This window comes from Prionailurus bengalensis, chromosome A1 (genome assembly GCF_016509475.1).
Source record: "Prionailurus bengalensis isolate Pbe53 chromosome A1, Fcat_Pben_1.1_paternal_pri, whole genome shotgun sequence".
Classification (NCBI taxonomy): Eukaryota; Metazoa; Chordata; class Mammalia; order Carnivora; family Felidae; genus Prionailurus; species Prionailurus bengalensis.
In genome coordinates, this window is record NC_057343.1 from 144654207 (window position 1) to 144672040 (window position 17834).

Consider the following 17834-nt stretch of genomic DNA (forward strand, 5'->3'; position numbering starts at 1 on the left):
AAACAGTAGCAGATATCTCAAGTCTAAGAAAAACTTATGGAAGTAAGTTTTTCATTGAAAGTGTTCTCCATTAGGGGCACCTGGGTGGCTCAGTGGGCTAAGCGTGGGACTCTTGATTTCAGTGCAGGTCAGGATCTCATGGTTCCTGAGATGGAGCCCCCTCCGCCCTGGGCTCTGCGCTGACAGTAGGGAGCCTGCTTGGGATTCTCTCTCTCCCTCTCTCTTCCCCTTCACTGCTTGTGTACTCTCTCTCTCTCTCAAAACAAACATAAAAGAAAAAAGAAAACAAAAGAAAACAAAAGAAAAAGGTATTCTGTTATCTTCACAAGAAGCCCTTTTTTTGTTGTTTGATTTTTGTTTTGTTTTGTTTTCCCGTTGAATTCATTTGGGCAGAACTGGAGCCAGGGAGGCTCTGCATCTAAAAGAGGGTGTTCGGCCTCTTGGTCATGAAATGTGGGTTGTGCTGGTGACGCAGGACCCGGTGGGGCAGTGGGAACTTGATTTTTGGAGTCGTGGAACTGTCTGACTGCTGCTCGGCGGCACGTGCTGGCTGCAATCTCGTCCACCTTCATGATCTGGATCCAGCCGCCCGGGGAGCGGTGCGAGGTGCCCATGTCTCGGTCGCACTGGGTGACGGCGCCCTCGTCGTCAGGTCCCTATACGCCCCGTACATGTTGTGAGTGCCACTGCGGGAGTCATAGCGCAGCCAGATGCTGAAGTTCTTCACCCACAAGGGGAATTTCTCAAACACCTGTCCACAGTAGACAATTTCCCCTGAAGCCTTCTTCATCTTCAGACACAAAGTACCAGCAGCAGGACTTGACGACATGATTAGGTGCAAATACTAGCAGGAGATACAACAGCGGAGTGTGGCATTTCGGGGTGGGCAGGCAGCGCTCCACTACCTTGTACCCCGAAGTGTGCCATCATGGCGCACTGTCCGCTCTCAACCGCCACCCAAGAGAGGACCGCTCCCACCAGACTTCTGAGGACCAGGGGTTGAAAACGAACGTCTCAAAAGTCCCTTCGAGCTCTGTGGTTTCTGTGAGCTGCTGGAGGATGAGTAGTATGCAATATTCTTATCTGTACCCTACCCTCAGCCCCTGAATAAAGTATTTGTTGAACTGGAAAAGCCAGTTGCCTCCATTAAGCCAAGAGCAGGAAGCTTCAAACTCTTGTCTTTCTCCACTGAATCCACGAGGGGGCGGCAATCCTCCAAAAACATGCCTATTCTGAGCAGGCTGCCCTTTTCTAGTTAAAAAACAACACCTGAAGTTCATTAAAAATCAAACAACTACCATTTATTACTTATTTTACTCCTAGTAACAACATTGCTAATAGTTCAGTGCTTAAGAACTCATTACCAAAACATTAAATTAAACAAAAACCAACAACCACACATGAAACAAATGATATTTCAATTATTACAGATGAGGCTGTGAATGAACACAGAAGCCTCATTTTTTTTCCTCTCTTTTTCTGGAATTGCCTAGAGAAGACCTTCCTTGTGCCTCATCCTAAATTCACATGCCGGTCTTCTCTGTGAGCCAAGCAAAGAGCCATTCATCCATCCATTCATCATTCATTCACTCACACATCAAACCAACACCTACTGAGCAACTGCTGTGTGCTAGGCACTGTGCTAGGCACTGGGAGGAACGCAAAAAAGTACGTGAATCCAGTTGACATTAGTCCAGGTCTCTATTTGAGTGAGAGCCATTTTCACTCCAACACTGTTAATTGCAAAAGAATAATCTGTTTTAGGACTAGATGAAACTTTATTAAAGCAACTTGCTGGATTCCCTTGCTCTCTGACTCTATTTGTAAAGCATTTGTCTACTGAAAGAATCCCCATTTACTTAATCCTGAGAGTTTTTAGCAAAGTCAAAAAAAAAGACTTGTCCTAAATGTCTCACCAGAAAGAATGACTTTCCAGGGAACACAACATAGCTTACCAGGCAGGGACAGGTGGCTTGACAGAAGTTAATTCAGTCAAAAACTGATCTGCACAGTGTTTCACTGTTCTTCGGGCTTTTTGTTTGTTTTGTTAACTAATGCAAACTTTAAAAACTGAGGCAAATTTGGAGCTCTAGTCTAAGATGACAATGTACAAAGACCCTGAACTCACCTCCTCCACAGATATACCAAATCTACCCCCATTTGTAGATCAGTTCCTCCTGGAGAAGGACCGAGGGCTGTCTGAACAGCTTCTGCACAACAAATGATATAAACAACCCAGAGAGAATGGCAAGAGACGGAGACTGAGCGACAAGGGGAATCCCCATCCCCAACACTGCCAACTGCACTGGGGAGGGATGGTACCCACAGGCTGGGAGATACCTCTTCCCTGGAGCACCAAAAAAAAAAAAAAAAAAAAAAAAGCTCAAGTTTAAAAGGGCAACTAGAATATAAACAAACCAACCCTAAAATCTTGCCAGATGGTAGGAGAGTTGCGGGAACACTCTCGAGGTTAGAGGGACTAGTGAGCAGCACAGTTTACATTCCCCCTCCACCTTGACAGTGTGGACAGGAGCAGGGCCCAGTGCCATAGCTGGTCTGCTGCCTCAGTGAGCCCCAGGCCCCTAGCCCACACCAGTCACAGCCATACCACCAAGGCCACCCCACCATGGTGCACCAGGACATCCCTGGTCGATGCTCACTACAACTAATGGCAATTTCACCAAGGCGACACAGGGACAAAGCACCCTGCAACTCTCCAGACCCACATCACTTTGGCTCCAGACAACTTGCCAGGGAACCCCTCCAGTGCAGAGCAACTGGGGGTACACTGACCTTGGCTCTAAGCACTCTGGCACAAACCATCTATACAAAGGATCCCAGAATCCCCTGGCCTGTGCACACCTCAGCTCCAGCCATGCACAGGGTACCCTGGAATACCCTGGCTTGTAATTTCAGCTTCAGCTGTCCTGCCAAGGTACCTTCTGCAGAGAGGGTCCCAGGACCACTCTGGCCCACACCTACTTCAGTCCCAACCATCCCAACAGGGCAGCCTAGTATAGAGTGTCCTGGGACCCCCAGCCCATGACAGCCACATCTCCAGCCAACCAACCAAAGTCACCAGGAACACACAGTATTCACAGGGGATGGCCTGTGATAAATAAAACCATTCCATCAAGGTTAGGATAAGTAGATGTTTCACCTAATTCACAGAAACACAGTAAGTCAAGCAAAATGAGGAGACAGAGCAATATGTTCCAAACAGAAGAATAAAACAAAAATCTCAGAAGAACTTGAAGAATGTAATAACTGAAATGAAAAATACCCAAGAGGGAATTAACAGTAGATTAGAGGATGAAAAAAGAAAAATCCGTGATCTGGAAGGCAGGATAAGGGAAAGCACCCAAGCTGAAAATAAAAAAGATTTTTTTATTTTATTTTTATTTTATATTTTTTAAGCACAAGCAGGGAGCAGGGGAGAGGGCAAAGGGGAAGAGGATGAGAGAATCTCAAGCAGGCTCCATGTACAGTGCATTTGGTTGATCATGACCTGAGCCAATCCAAGATTTGGATGCTCAACCAAATGCCACCTCAGCACCCCCCAAAAAGATTTTTTTTTGAGAGAGAGATAGAGATAAAGAGAGTACAAGCAGGGGAGGGGCAAAAGGAGAGAGAGAATCCCAAACAGGTTCCATGGGGTCCCAACATGGGGCTTGATCCCATGGCTGTGAGATCATGACCTGAGCCGAAATCAAGAGTGAGACACAACTGACAGAGCTACCAGGCACCCCCCAAAAAAACAATGTCTAAAAATGAGGATAGGAGAGACTGAGAAAATGGCAGAGTAAAAGGACCCGTAAGCTCATTCTATCCCATGGATACAACTAAGTAACACTCACGTCAGCATATATAACTAGGAAATAACCCTAAGACAGGCAGAACAAAGTCCACAACTAAAGGCTGGGAAGAAGCCACACTGAGGAAGGTAGGAAGGGTGAAGACACAGTTTGGAAACAAAACAGACCATGGCCACCCATGGTGGGGAGGGAACTGGTAGCACAGAGAAGGGTGAAAAACAAAATTTCACATAAGGGAGCCCACACAGGCAAGACAAATCCCCATAACATTTGGCTTTGAAAGTGACAGGGGCCAAATTTAGTGAGTTTGTACAACCAGCACAACTTGAAACCTGGGATTTTTAAAAAAGTCAGAGGTCTCAGCTCTGAAAGAGCCCAGAGAGTGTTAGGAAGCCAAGTCACCACCCTTAAAGAGATAGCACAACAGCCCATGCAAAAACAGCCCAGAATCAGCAGTTGAAATACACTGGGGCAGGTGGGAGGGAGAATGATTTACTCATCTCAGAGTGTGACTCAGAGAGACAGAGATCACAGAAGCCCCCTCCAGGAACAAACCAACTGGCACATTCCATTTACCTCCTGCTCCCACCAGCATAAATAGCGGCCACCTACAGTAACAAGTGTACCTCTGACACTCATTACCTAACTTGCTTACACAAGCCATGCCCACCCACCCCCACATCAGTAGATCTGCCCTTTCCAGTCACACTAGCCTTAGTTCTGGTGCTGCAGGCCCCCTCCCCCAGAAGACTGGCACAAACCCTGCCAACACCACATCTCCTGACCAACAAGGTTTGCAGGATTTCAGTTTCAGTGCCAGCGGTAGCAGCAGGTCTCATTTCACAAGCAGATGAGCACACACCTTGTAAAAACACACCCCACCCCTTCTGAGGAACAAATATTGCCCACAACAGGCAAAGAGACATGGACTGAAGGGAAAAGAGGTCAGGATGCAACAGATGCAACACAGGATGCAACACAGAGAGTTAGACAAAATGTGGAGACAGAGAACTATGTCCCAAATGAAAGAACAGGACCAAACCAGACCAAGATACCTAAGGAAAACAGATGTAAATAATATGACTTAAAGAGAATTTAAAATAATGATCATAAAGATATTCACTAGACTTGAGAAAAGAGTGGAGGACATCAATGAGATCCTTAACAGATATTTTTTTTAAAAAGAACCCATCAGATGGTGTTGCTCATGCCTGAATTTTTTCTATATATAAATGATGTCTTTGTACTTTTTTTACTGCCTGACACATCTCTAGAATACACTTTTCAGATTCAAATCTTTGCCTCTTATGACAAAAATGTGTAAGTTCATTTTCTATAGAGATTAGAAAGATAGTTTATGTCAATATCTAGAATACCTGACGAGCATGTTTCTATCACTGATAATTTTTAAAAAGCTTCTTTTACTTTCACAACTCATTATTGATAGTCAGGTACATTTCTCCGAATGTTGTCTCTTTTGGGAAAACATCTATCAAGTTCCTTTCATACAAAGTTGTTTTATCACTGTGCTGTAGCCCTGAAACTAACATAACATTGTGTGTCAACTACACTTCAATAACAACATAATGAAATGAAATACAGAATATTTAAGATTCTGGGGAAAAAAAGAACCAATCAGAGATGAAGAATACCATAAATGAAATTAAAAATACACTTGATGGAATAAACAGCAGTCTAGATGAAGTAGAGGAATGAATTAATGAAGTGGAAGACACAGTAACAGAAAGTAATGAAGCTGACCAAATGAGAAGAAAAACTATACAAATTAAGAAAAGTCGTAGGGAACTCAGTCTCTACATCAAACATAATAATATTTGCATTATAGGGATCATAGAAGAAGAGGAGAGCAAAGGCTGCAGAAAATTTATTTGAAGAAATAATAGCTGAAAACTTCCCCAATCTGGAAACAGATATCCACATCCAGGAGGCAGAGGAATCCCCCTAGAGAATCAACTCAAGGAGGTCCACACCAAGACACATAGTACTGAAAATGGCAAAAAGAAGTGATAAAGAAAAAAACTTTAAAGCAGCAACAGAAAAGAAGATAGCATCATTAGATTCTCCCTGTATGTAACTATCAGCAGATTTTTCAGCAGAAGCTTTACAGGCCAGAAGAGGGTGGCATGATATATTCAAAGCCTGAAAGGGAAAAACCTGCAGCTAAGAATACTCTATCCAGCAAAGCTATCATTCAGAATACAAGGAGAGATAAATAGTTTCTGAAACAAAAAATAAAGGAGCTTGTGACCACTCAGCCTACCCTACAAAAAATATTAAAGGGTACTCTTTGAATGGAAAGGAAAGAACATAAGTGAGAGTATGAAAAGTAAAAAAAACATAAAAGCAGTAAAAGTAAGTATTTCTGTAAAAATAAGTCAAAGGATTCACTAAATAAATAAGAGGATGTAAAACACAATACCATATATCTAAAATGTGGGGGACAGGGGGAAGGGGTAGAGAATGGGTTCAAACTTAAGTGAATATCAACTTAATATAGATTGCTATTTACAGAAGATGTTATACACAAACCTAATGGTAACCACAAATCAAAAATCAGTAAAGAATAAACAGAAAGGAATTCAAGGAAAACCAATGAACCATGAAAGAGAGCAAAAGAAGAATCACATAACAACTACTAAAACAGCCACAAAATAGGTAACAAAATGGCAATAAATAGGGGTGCCTGGGTGGCTCAGTCGGTTGAGCATCCGACTTCAACTTGGGTCATGATCTCACAGTCTGTGAGTTCGAGCCCCGTGTCAGGCTCTGTGCTGACAGCTCAGAGCCTGGGGCCTGTTTCAGATTCTGTGTCTCCCTCTCTCTCTGACCCTCCCCCGTTCATGCTCTGTCTCTCTGTCTCAAAAATAAACGTTAAAAAATTAAACAAAAACAAAAACAAAACAAAACAAAAAAAACCAAAATGGCAATAAATATATATCTATCAATAATAACTTCAAATTGGACTCAAATAAATAAATGGGTCAATGCTCCAATCAAAAGACATAGGGTGTTTTAAAATAAAAATGGTGGGGTTGCCTGGGTGGCTCAGTGGGTAAAGTGGCTGACTTCAGCTCAGGTCATGATCTTGGGGTTCATGATTTCAAGCCCTATATCAGGTTCCGTGCTGACAACTCAGCACCTGGGCCTGCTTCAGATTCTGTCTCCCTCTCTCTCTGCCCCTCCCCCCTCATGCTGGTCTCTCTCCCTGTCTGTCTGTCTCTCTCTCAAAAAACAAACATTGGAAAAAAGAGACCCATCTATACGCTGCCTACAAGAGACTTACTTCATACCTAAACACACCTGCAGACTCAGAGTGAGGGAATAGAGAAACAGGTATCATGCAAATGAAAATGTAAAGAAAGCCACGGTAGCCATACTTAAAATGGACAAAATAGACTTTAAAACAAAGACAACAACAAGACACAAAGATGGACATTATTTAATAATAAAGGGGACAGTCCAACAAGAGGATATAACAATTGTAAAAACTTATACACCCAACATGAAAGCACCCAAATACATAACAAGTTAATAACAAACATAAAGAAAGTAATCAATAGTAATACAATAGCAGGGGACTTTAAGACCCCACTTATATCCAAGCACACATCATCCAAACAGAATATCAACAAGGAAATTGGCTTTGAATGACACACTGGACCAGATGGATTTAACAGATATATTCAGAACATCCCATCCTAAAACAGCACAATACAAATTTTTTCAAGTGCACATAGAACATTTTCCAGAACAGATCACATATTAGGCCACAAGTCTCAAGAAATTCAAAAAGATCAATATCATTCCATGCATCTTTTGTGACCACAACACTGAAACTAGAAATCAACGACAAGAAAAAGTCTGGAAAGAGCAAAAAAAAAAAAAAAAAAAAAAAAAAAAAAGATTATATAACATGCTACTAAACAATGAATGGGTCAACCAAGAAATCAAAGAAGAAATCGAAACATACATGGAAAGATGGGGCATCTGGGTGGCTCAGTTAAGCGTCTGACTCTTGGTTTTGACTCAGGTCTTGATCTCATGGTTTGTGGGTTTGAGGCCCACATCAAACTCTGTGCTGGCAGCATGGAGCCTGCTTCGAGTTTTCTCTCTCCCCCACTCTCTCTCTTCCCCTTCCCTGCTTTCTCTCTCAAAATAAATAAATAAACATTTAAAACATACATAGAAACAAATGAAAATGAAAACACAACAGTCCAAAATTTGGGGGGTACAGCAAAACTGGTTCTAGGAAGGAAGTTTAAAACAATACAGGCCTTCCTCAAGAGGCAAAAAAAATCAAAGCAACAACCTAACCTTACACCTAAAGGTGCTAGAAACAGAAGAACAAACAAAACCCAAACCTAACAGAAGAAAGGAAATATTAAGGATTAGAGCATGGATGGAGCTAGAGAGTCAAATGCTAAGTGAAATAAGTCAGAGACAAATACCATATGATTTCATACATATGTGGAACTTAAGAAACAAAACTAATGAGCAAAGGGAAAAAGAGAGAGAAAGAGAGAGAGGGGGAGAGAGAGGGAAGCCAAGAAACAGATCCTTTACTATAGACAACGAATTGATGGTTACCAGATGGGAGGTGGGTGGGGGGAGGGGGAAACTGGGACTAAGGGGTGTACCTGTCATGATGAGCACTGGGTGATGTATGGAATTAATGAATCACTATACTGTATACCTGAAACTAATGTAACATTGTATGTTAACTCTACTGGAATTAAAATTAACACTTAATCAACAAAACACAACAAAAATAAAATAAAATGAGGACAGAGTACAGGATCTCTTAGGTAAACTGACAAGCAAACTGACATTTGCATTATAGGGGTCCCAGAAGGAGAAGAGAGAGAGAAGAGGGCAGAAAACTTACTTGAGTAAATAATAGCTAAAAAATTCCCTAACCTGGGGAAGGAAACAGATATCCAGGTTCAGAAACACAGAGAGTTCCACATCATGAATCCCAGGAGGTTCACACCATGACACATAATAATTAAAATGTCAAAGATGAAAGAGAAAGAATTTTAAAAACAGCAAGAGAGAAGCAACTAGTCATATACAAAGGAAATTCCACAAGGCTATCAGCTTTTTTTTCAGCAGAAATTTTATAGGCTAGAATGGAGAGGCATGATATATTCAAAGTGTTGAAAGAAAAAAAAACCTATAACCAAGAATACCCAGCAAGAACATCACTCAGATTTGAAGGAAAGATAGTTTCCCAAACAAAATCAAAGAATTCATTACCACGAAGCCAGTCTTAAAATAAATGTTAAGGGGACTTCTGTAAGAAGAGAAGAAATGTCCATAATTAGAAACAAAATTATAAAAGGAAAAATTTTCAGGGCACCTGGCTGACTCAGTTGGTACAGCAGGTAACTATTGATATTGGAGTTTTAAGTTTGAGCCCCACGTTGGGTGTAAAGATTACCAAAAAATAAAATCTTAAGAAAACAAAAGGAAAAATTTCTTGAGTAAAATCAAACATAAAGGTTGCACAGCAATCACTTATAAAGTTAGTATGAAGGTTCAAAGACAGAAGTAGTAAAATCAATTACATCTAAAAAATTAATTAAGAGGACTTACAAAATAAAAGGATGTAAAATATGACAACACAGGGGCGCCTGGGTGGCGCAGTCGGTTAAGCGTCCGACTTCAGCCAGGTCACGATCTCGCGGTCCGGGAGTTCGAGCCCCGCGTCGGGCTCTGGGCTGATGGCTCAGAGCCTGGAGCCTGTTTCCGATTCTGTGTCTCCCTCTCTCTCTGCCCCTCCCCCGTTCATGCTCTGTCTCTCTCTGTCCCAAAAATAAATAAACGTTGAAAAAAAAATTTTTTTTTAAATAAAAATAAAATAAAATAAAATAAAATATGACAACACATACATAAAATGTGTTCGAACTTAAGTGACTCTCAAGTTAATATAGACTGCTATATATTTAGAATGTTATATATAAACCTCATGGTAACCACAAGCCAAAAACCTGTAAGAGATACACAAAAAATTAAGAGAAAGAAAGCCAAGCATAACAATAAAAAAAGTCATCAATCAGGGGCGCCTGGGTGGCTCAGTCGGTTGAGCATCCAACATCGGCTCAGGTCATGATCTTACAGTTTGTGGGTTCATGCCCCGCATCAGGCTCTGTGCTAACAGCTTGCTCAGAGCCTGCAACCTGCTTCAAATTCTGTGTCTCCTTCTCTCTCTCTCTCTGCCCCTCCCCAGCTCATGGTCTGTCTCTCAAAAATAAATAAATGTTAAAAAAAAGTCATCAATCATAAAGAGAGGAAGAGAAGAAGCAACAGAGAATACAGAAACAACCAGAAAACAATGAATAAAATGGCAATATGTACATATCTATTAATAATGACTTTAATTGCAAATGGTCTAAATGCTTCAATCAAAAAATATAGAGAGATGGAATAGACTAAAAAAAACCAAGTCCCATTTAGATATTGCCTACAAGAGACTGACTTCAGAACTAAAGACACATACAAATTGAAAGTGAAGTATGGAAAAGATACTCCATATAAAGGTGGGGGGAAAAAAGCCAGGGTAGCAATACCTCTATGGGACAAAATATACCTTAAAACAAAGACTGTAACAAGCAACAAAGAAGGGCATTGCACGATAATAAAAGGATAAATCCAACAAGAGGATGTAACAATTTTAATAACTATATGCTCGACATTGGACACCTAAATACATAAAGCAAATATCAACTGACATAAAGGGGAAAATTGACAGGAGTACAATACTAATAGCAGACTTAACCCCTACTTACATCAATAGATAGAACATTCAAGCAGAAAATCAATAAGGAATTTTTTTTCTCCCTCCCTCCCTCGGAAATGTTTTTGAATGACACATTAGACCAGATGGGTTTAAGAGATATATACAGAACATTCCATCTAAAAACAACAGAATACATAGGGTTTTGTTGTTGTTGTTGTTGTTGTTTAAAACTTTTTTAACATTTATTTATTTTTGGGACAGAGAGAGACAGAGCATGAACGGGGGAGGGGCAGAGAGAGAGGGAGACACAGAATCGGAAACAGGCTCCAGGCTCTGAGCCATCAGCCCAGAGCCCGACGCGGGGCTCGAACTCATGGACCGCGAGATCGTGACCTGGCTGAAGTCGGACGCTTAACCGACTGCGCCACCCAGGCGCCCCGTGTTGTTGTTTTTCAAGTGCACATGGAACAGTCCCTAAGATGGATCACATATTAGGTCCCAAAACAATCTCAACAAATTTAAGAAGGAAATCACATCAAACATCTTTTCCAACCACAACAGTATTAAAGTAGAAATCAATTACAAGAAAAAAAAAACTAGAAAAAAAAATGAACACATAAAGACTAAACACCATGCTACTAAACAACAAATGGGTCAATGAGGAAATCAAAAGGGAAATTAAAAACTACATGGAAACAAGTGAAAATAACACACAACAATTCAAAATTTTTGGGTCTCAGCAGAAGCAGTTCTAAGAGGGAGATTTATAGTGATACAAACCTACCTCAACAAACAAGGAAAATCTCAATCTAACTTTATACCTAAAGAAACTAGAAAAAGAAGAACAATGCCCAAAATTAGTAGAATGAAGGAAATAATAAAGATCAGAACAGAAACAAATAAAATAGAGACCAAAAAAAGAGAGAGAGAAAAGATTAATGAAATCAAGAGTTGGTTCTTTGAAAAGATAAATAAAATCAATATCCTTTAGCCAGACTCATTAAGAAAAAAAGAGAAAGGACCCAAATAAACAAAATCAGAAATTCAAGAGGAGGGGTGCCTAGCTGGCTCAGTCAGAAGATCATGGGGTTGTAAGTTAGAGCCCCATGTTGGGTGTAGAAATTACTTAAAAATAAAAATCTTAAAAAAAGAAAAGAAATGAAATGAAAGAGAAGTAACAAATGACACCACAAAAACACAAAGGATTAAGGGCACATGGGTGGATCAGTCAGTTAAGCATCCATCTTTGGCTCAGGTCATAATCCCACAGCTAGTGGGTTCGAGTCCCATGTTGGGTTCTGTGCTGACAGCTCAGAGCCTGGAGTCTGCTTCAGGTTCTTGTCTCTCTCTCTCTGCCTCTCCCCAACTCACACTCTGTCTCTCTCAAAAATAAATACTTTTTAAAAAGTACAAAGGATTATAAGGGACTACTATCAAAAATGATAACCAAAAATTGGACAACCTAGAAAAACTGGATAAATTCCTAGAAACATATAATCTGCCAAAACTGAATCAGGAAAAAATAAAAAAAAAAAATCTGAATAGAATGAATACTAGTAATAAAACTGAATCAGTTATCAAAAAACTCCTGATGAACTAAAGTCCAGGACCAGAGGGATTGACTGGTGAATTCTACCAAACATTTATTTATTTATTTTTAACGTTTATTTATTTTTGAGACAGAGAGAGACAGAGCATGAACGGGGGAGGGTCAGAGAGAGAGGTAGACACAGAATCTGAAACAGGCTCCAGGCTCTGAGCCGTCAGCACAGAGCCTGATGCGGGGCTTGAACTCACGGACTGCGAGATCATGACCTGAGCCGAAGTCGGACGCTTAACCGACTGAGCCACCCAGCTGCCCCTCTACCAAACATTTAAAGAAGAGTTATTACCTATTCTCCTCAAATTATTCCAAAAAATAGGACAAGAAAGCTTCCAAATACATTCTATGAGGCCAGCATTGCCCTGATGCCAAAACTAGACAAAGACACTACAGAAAAAGAAAACCACAGACCAATATTCCTGATGAACATGGATACAAAAATCCTCAGCAAAGTGTTAACAAACCACATTCAATAACACATTAAAAGGATCATTCACCATACTCAAAGGGGATTTATTCCAGAGATGCAAGAATGGTTCAATACCTGCAAATCAATTAACATGATACACAACATTAACAAAATTAAGGATAAAAAACATACATTCATCTCCATAGATGCAGAAAAAGCATTTGAGGAAATTTAATATCCATTCGTGATAAAAACTGGTAACAAAGTGGCTTTAGAGGAAACATACCCATCACTTCTCAGCCTTACAGTTAAGATCAAGTGTAGAGGAAACATACCTTAACATAACAAAGGCCCTATATGACAAACCCACAGCTAACATTTCAATGGTAAAAAATTGAGACCTTTTCATCTAAGATCAGGAACAAGATAAGGATTTCCACTTTTATTCAACATAGTACTAGAAGTCCTAGCCGCAGCAATCAGACAAGGGGAAAAAAAGGACATCCATATTAGTAAAAAAGAAATAAAACTGTCACTAATTGCAGATGATATGATACTATACATAGAAAACCCTTAGGATTTTGCAAAAAAAAAAAAAAACCTATCAGAAGTAATAATTCAGTAAAGATACAGGATACAAAATTGATATACAGAAATCTGTTGTGTTTCTCTACACTAATAACAAAGCAGTAGAAAGAAAAATTAAGAAAATTCCATTTACAACTGCACCCAAAGAATAAAATACCTAGGAATAAACTGAACGAAAGTATTAAAATACATAGTCTGAAGACTATGAAATGTTGATGAAAAGAATTAAAGATGACACAAATGAAAAAATATTCCACACTCATGGATTGGAAGAATTAATATTATTAAAATATTCATACCATCCAAGGCAATCTACAGATTCAGTGCAATTCTTATTAAAATATGAATAGCATGTGTCACAGAACTAGAGAAAATAATACTAAAATTGGTATGGAACCACAAAAGACCCCAAATAGCCAAAGTAATCTTGAGAAAGAAGAACAAAACTGGAGGTATCACCATCCAGATTTCAAGATATACTAAAATGCTGTGGTAATCAAAACAGTATTGTACTGGCACAAAAAGAGACACAAAGATCAACAGAATAGAGAGCCCAGAAATAAACCTACACTTATGTGGTCAATCAGTCTATGACAAAGGAGACAACAATATACAATGGGGAAAAGACAGTCTCTTCAATAAATGGTGCTGGGAAAACTGGACAGCTACATGCAAAAGAATGAAACTGGGCCACTGTCTTACACCATACACAAAAAGAAACTCAGAATGGATTAAGGACCTAAATATGAGACCTAAAACCATAAAACACCTATAAGAAAACATAGGCAGTAACTTCTTAGACATCAGTCTTAGCGATATTTTTCTAGATACGTCTCCTCTGGCAAGGGAAACAAAAAGCAAAATTAAACTGTTGAGTCTACACCAAAATAAAAAGCTTTGAACAGCAAAGGAAACCATCAACAAAACAAGAAGGGAACCTACTAAATGGGGGGAAATATTTTCAAATCTATCCAATAAGCAGTTAACATCCAAAATATATAAATTATTACAACACTAAAAAAATTCCAATTAAAAAGTGGACAGAGAAACTGAATGGACATCTTTCCAAAAAAGACATTCAGATGGCCAACAGATAACATGAAAAGATGTTCAACATCACTAATCATCAGGGAAATGCAAATCAAAAACACCATGAGATATCACCTTATACCTGTCAGGTATTAAAAAGGCAAGAAATGGGGCACCTGGGTGGTTCAGTCAGTTGAGCGTCCAGCTTCTGTTCAAGTCATGATTTCGCTGCTCATGGGTTCAAGCCACATCAGGCTCTGTGCTGACAGCCCGGAGCCTGGAGACAGCTTCAGATTCTGTATCTGCCTTCCTCTCTCTCTCTGCGCCCCACCCACCCCCCGCCCACACTCTCTTTCTCTCTCTCTCAAAAATAAATAAACATTAAAAAAATTTGGCGGGCGTGGGGGGACACCTGGGTGGCTCAGTTGGTTAATCGTCTGATTTCAGCTCAGGTCATGATCTCACAGTCCCTGAGTTCGAGCCCCACATCAGGCTCTGTGCTGACAGCTCAGAGCCTGGAGTCTGCTTCAGATTCTGTGTCTCCCTCTCTCTCTGTCCCCTTCCGGGCTCATGCTCTGTCTCTCTCTGTCTCAAAAATAAATAAAAACATTTAAAAAAATTTTTTTAAATAAAAAAATTTTTTTAATAAAAATTTTTTTTTTACAATACAAAAAATAACAAGTATTGGCAAGGATATGGAGAAAAATGAATGCTCCTTAAGTGTTGGTGACAATGTCAATTGGTATAGCCACTGTGGAAAACAGTACTGTGGTATCTCAAAAATTAGAAATATGGGGCACCTGGTTGGCTCTGTCAGTGGAATGTGACACTCGATCTCAAGGGTGGTAAGTTCAGGCCCTAGACTGGGTGTAGAGATTACTTAAAAACAAAACAAAAAGTGTTTAAAAAATTAGAAATATCATACAATTCAGTAATTCCACTACTGTGTATTTACCCAATAGGAAAAAAACCACTAATTTGAAAAGATATATGCACCCCTATGTTTACTGTAGCATTATTTACAATAGCCAAGGTATGAAAGCAACCCAAGTGTCCAGTGATAGGTGAATGGATGAAGAAGAGTGGCACACACACACACACACACACACTGGAATATTATTAAGCCATAAAAAAAAAAAAAGAGGGGCATCTGGGTGGCTCAGTTGGTTGAGCATCTGACTTCTGTTCAGGTCATGATTTCACGGTTTATGAATTTGAGTCCCACATCAGGCTCTCTGCTATCAGCCAGTCAGCACAGAGGCTGCTTGGGATCCTCTGTCACCCTCTGTGCCCCTCCCCCACTTACACTCTTGCAAAAATAAATGAATTTTTTTTAATGCCTAAAAAAGAGAGATCTTGCCGTTTCCAACAACATGGATGGACCTATAGGGTAGGGTATTAGGTGAAGTGAAACAAGTCAGACAAAGAAAGACAAATACCATATGATTTCACTTATATGTGAAATCTAAAAAAAAACAAAACTAAAGAAAGAAACAAAAGCAGAAACAGACCCATAAATACAGAGAACAAACTGGTGGTTGCCATAGGGGAGAAAGGTAGAGGGATGGGCAAAAGGGGCAAAGGGGAATGGGAGGTATGGCTTCCACTTATGGAACAAATGACTCAGGGTAATGAAAGGTACAATATAGGGAATATGGCCAGTGGTGCTATAATAGTGATGTGTGGGGACAGATGGCAACTACACTTGTTGTGACAGAGTCATTGAATCACTCTGCTGCACACCTGAAACTAATTACCATTGTGTATCAACTATACTTTAATTAAAAAAAATACTTGGGGGATGCCTGGGTGGCTCAGTCAGTTAAGCATCTGACTCTTGATCTTGTCTCAGATCATGATCTCGAAGTTCAAGAGTTCAAGCCCCTCATTGGGCTCTGTGTTGATAGTAAAGAGTCTGCTTGGGATTCTCTCTCTCTCTCTCTCTCTCTCTCTCTCTCTGCCCTTCCCCTGCTTGTACTCTCTCTCAAAATAATCAAAAATTTTTTAAGTTCAAAATAAAGAAGGAAAAAAATTATAAGAGTTCACATTAAAATCTGGATTTTCAGCTTCTCTTAAGAAATCAAAAGTTCTGACTGGTGTCCATAGTGTAGTGGGCAGAAACACACTTGTGTTTGCCCTTACTGTAGAATTTTAAAATGTATTGCAGAGTAACAGTAATAAAAATGAAAAGCTCTGGCCACACTATCTGCATTCCTGCACAAGAATCTTAGAGAGAGCTGCGTTCTCCACATTCCCTCTTCATTCAACCCTCTTCACTCATGGAGCTCTTGTCTAGCCCCTAGAAGTGACAGTCTGAAAGCCTCAACTTGTGATGCTGAAGGCACAGACAGAGGAGGGCTAGACTCCACCCCTCTGGTCGACACCTGTTAGGTGACCTGTTCCTACTTCCACAGCTACCGAATGGCAAGGCCTGGGCTCCAAGCCAGGAGTCCTAACTCCTCCTACCAGCAGGGCTCTACTAGAAACAGATGACACACTCAATTAGGTAATTTGGATTTTTAATAAAAGGGCCATTTATGAGGTTGGGGCAGGTTTCAGGAAACCAAAGTGGAGAGTACAGTATCCCTCCCCACGTTCCCCTCCACTGGCCAAACAAGAGGGGGGAGCTGCTCCCACCCCTTCTCACCAGCCTTGACAGAGCAAGTGGAAAGAATAATCATCATTCCTGGAGAGGACAGGAGTGCAGTGAGTGTCGGTGGACAACAGCTGTGGCCTTGGGTAGATGGGCACAGCAATCCCGCAAAACCGTAGGGAGAAGGAACCAAGGAAATAAGTGGCCCAACCCCATCTTCTCCCCCCTCTCCAGTTATTCAAACTCAGCACTCAGGTGTACAAGGGGGTCCATTAATGCGAAATGTTCATCCAGCCCCGTGAGACGGAAAGCAGGGTAGAAGCAGGCAGGGAGTGGGCCTCACTTTTGCCCCAGGACAGAGAAGACCCCAACAAACTCCTCCTCCACCTGAATTGATCTCGAAGTTCTGTGAAGTTCCACCACACTGCCCTGTGCCCCAGGCATCGGACCAAAACATCACATTGCCAACAGACAGGGAGGAGAAAAGATGGACACCAACAGGAATAGCTCAGTTTACCTTCCAGACACTTTGCACACAATCCCTCTAATCCTGCAGGGGAAGGAATTTCTTTCTGTAGGTGAAGAAATTGAGGCACGGGATGGTAAGGACTTGGCAAAAGACATCTACTTTATAAATGTTGGAGGCAAGGTTCAAACTCAGTGTCACTAGCTCCAAACCTGAAGTTATTATATAGTTACAGAAAATATTCATCAGTTGTGCCAGAAACAGGTAACATAGCAGGCCTGAGATTGTTATCCTTTTAAAAGCCTGTTTGCAAAGTTGGCCCTCAACTGGCGTCTGAGAACTTGAATTTTGGTCATGTCTGGTTTGCCAAAATCACATGGCTGTTAGCAACAGGGCAGGGACTAGATCCCAGGTTTGGGGACTTGTAGGCTCATGCTCCTCCACTAACTATGAAAGGCTTCAGGGTACTCAAACAGAAAGTGTTGACAGAGCATATGTGACAAAGTTCCAGGGATCTCGTGGGAGGCCATCCCCACTGCTGGTCTTGGTGAAGACGTAGCAGAAGGTAGGC

At 40.7% G+C, this 17834-nt stretch overlaps 1 pseudogene; it reads right to left on the reverse strand.

Moving 5' to 3' along the window:
* Window positions 1–366: 366 nt before the first annotated feature.
* LOC122479783 overlaps window positions 367–17834 on the reverse strand; it is a 46417-nt pseudogene continuing 28949 nt past the window's right edge.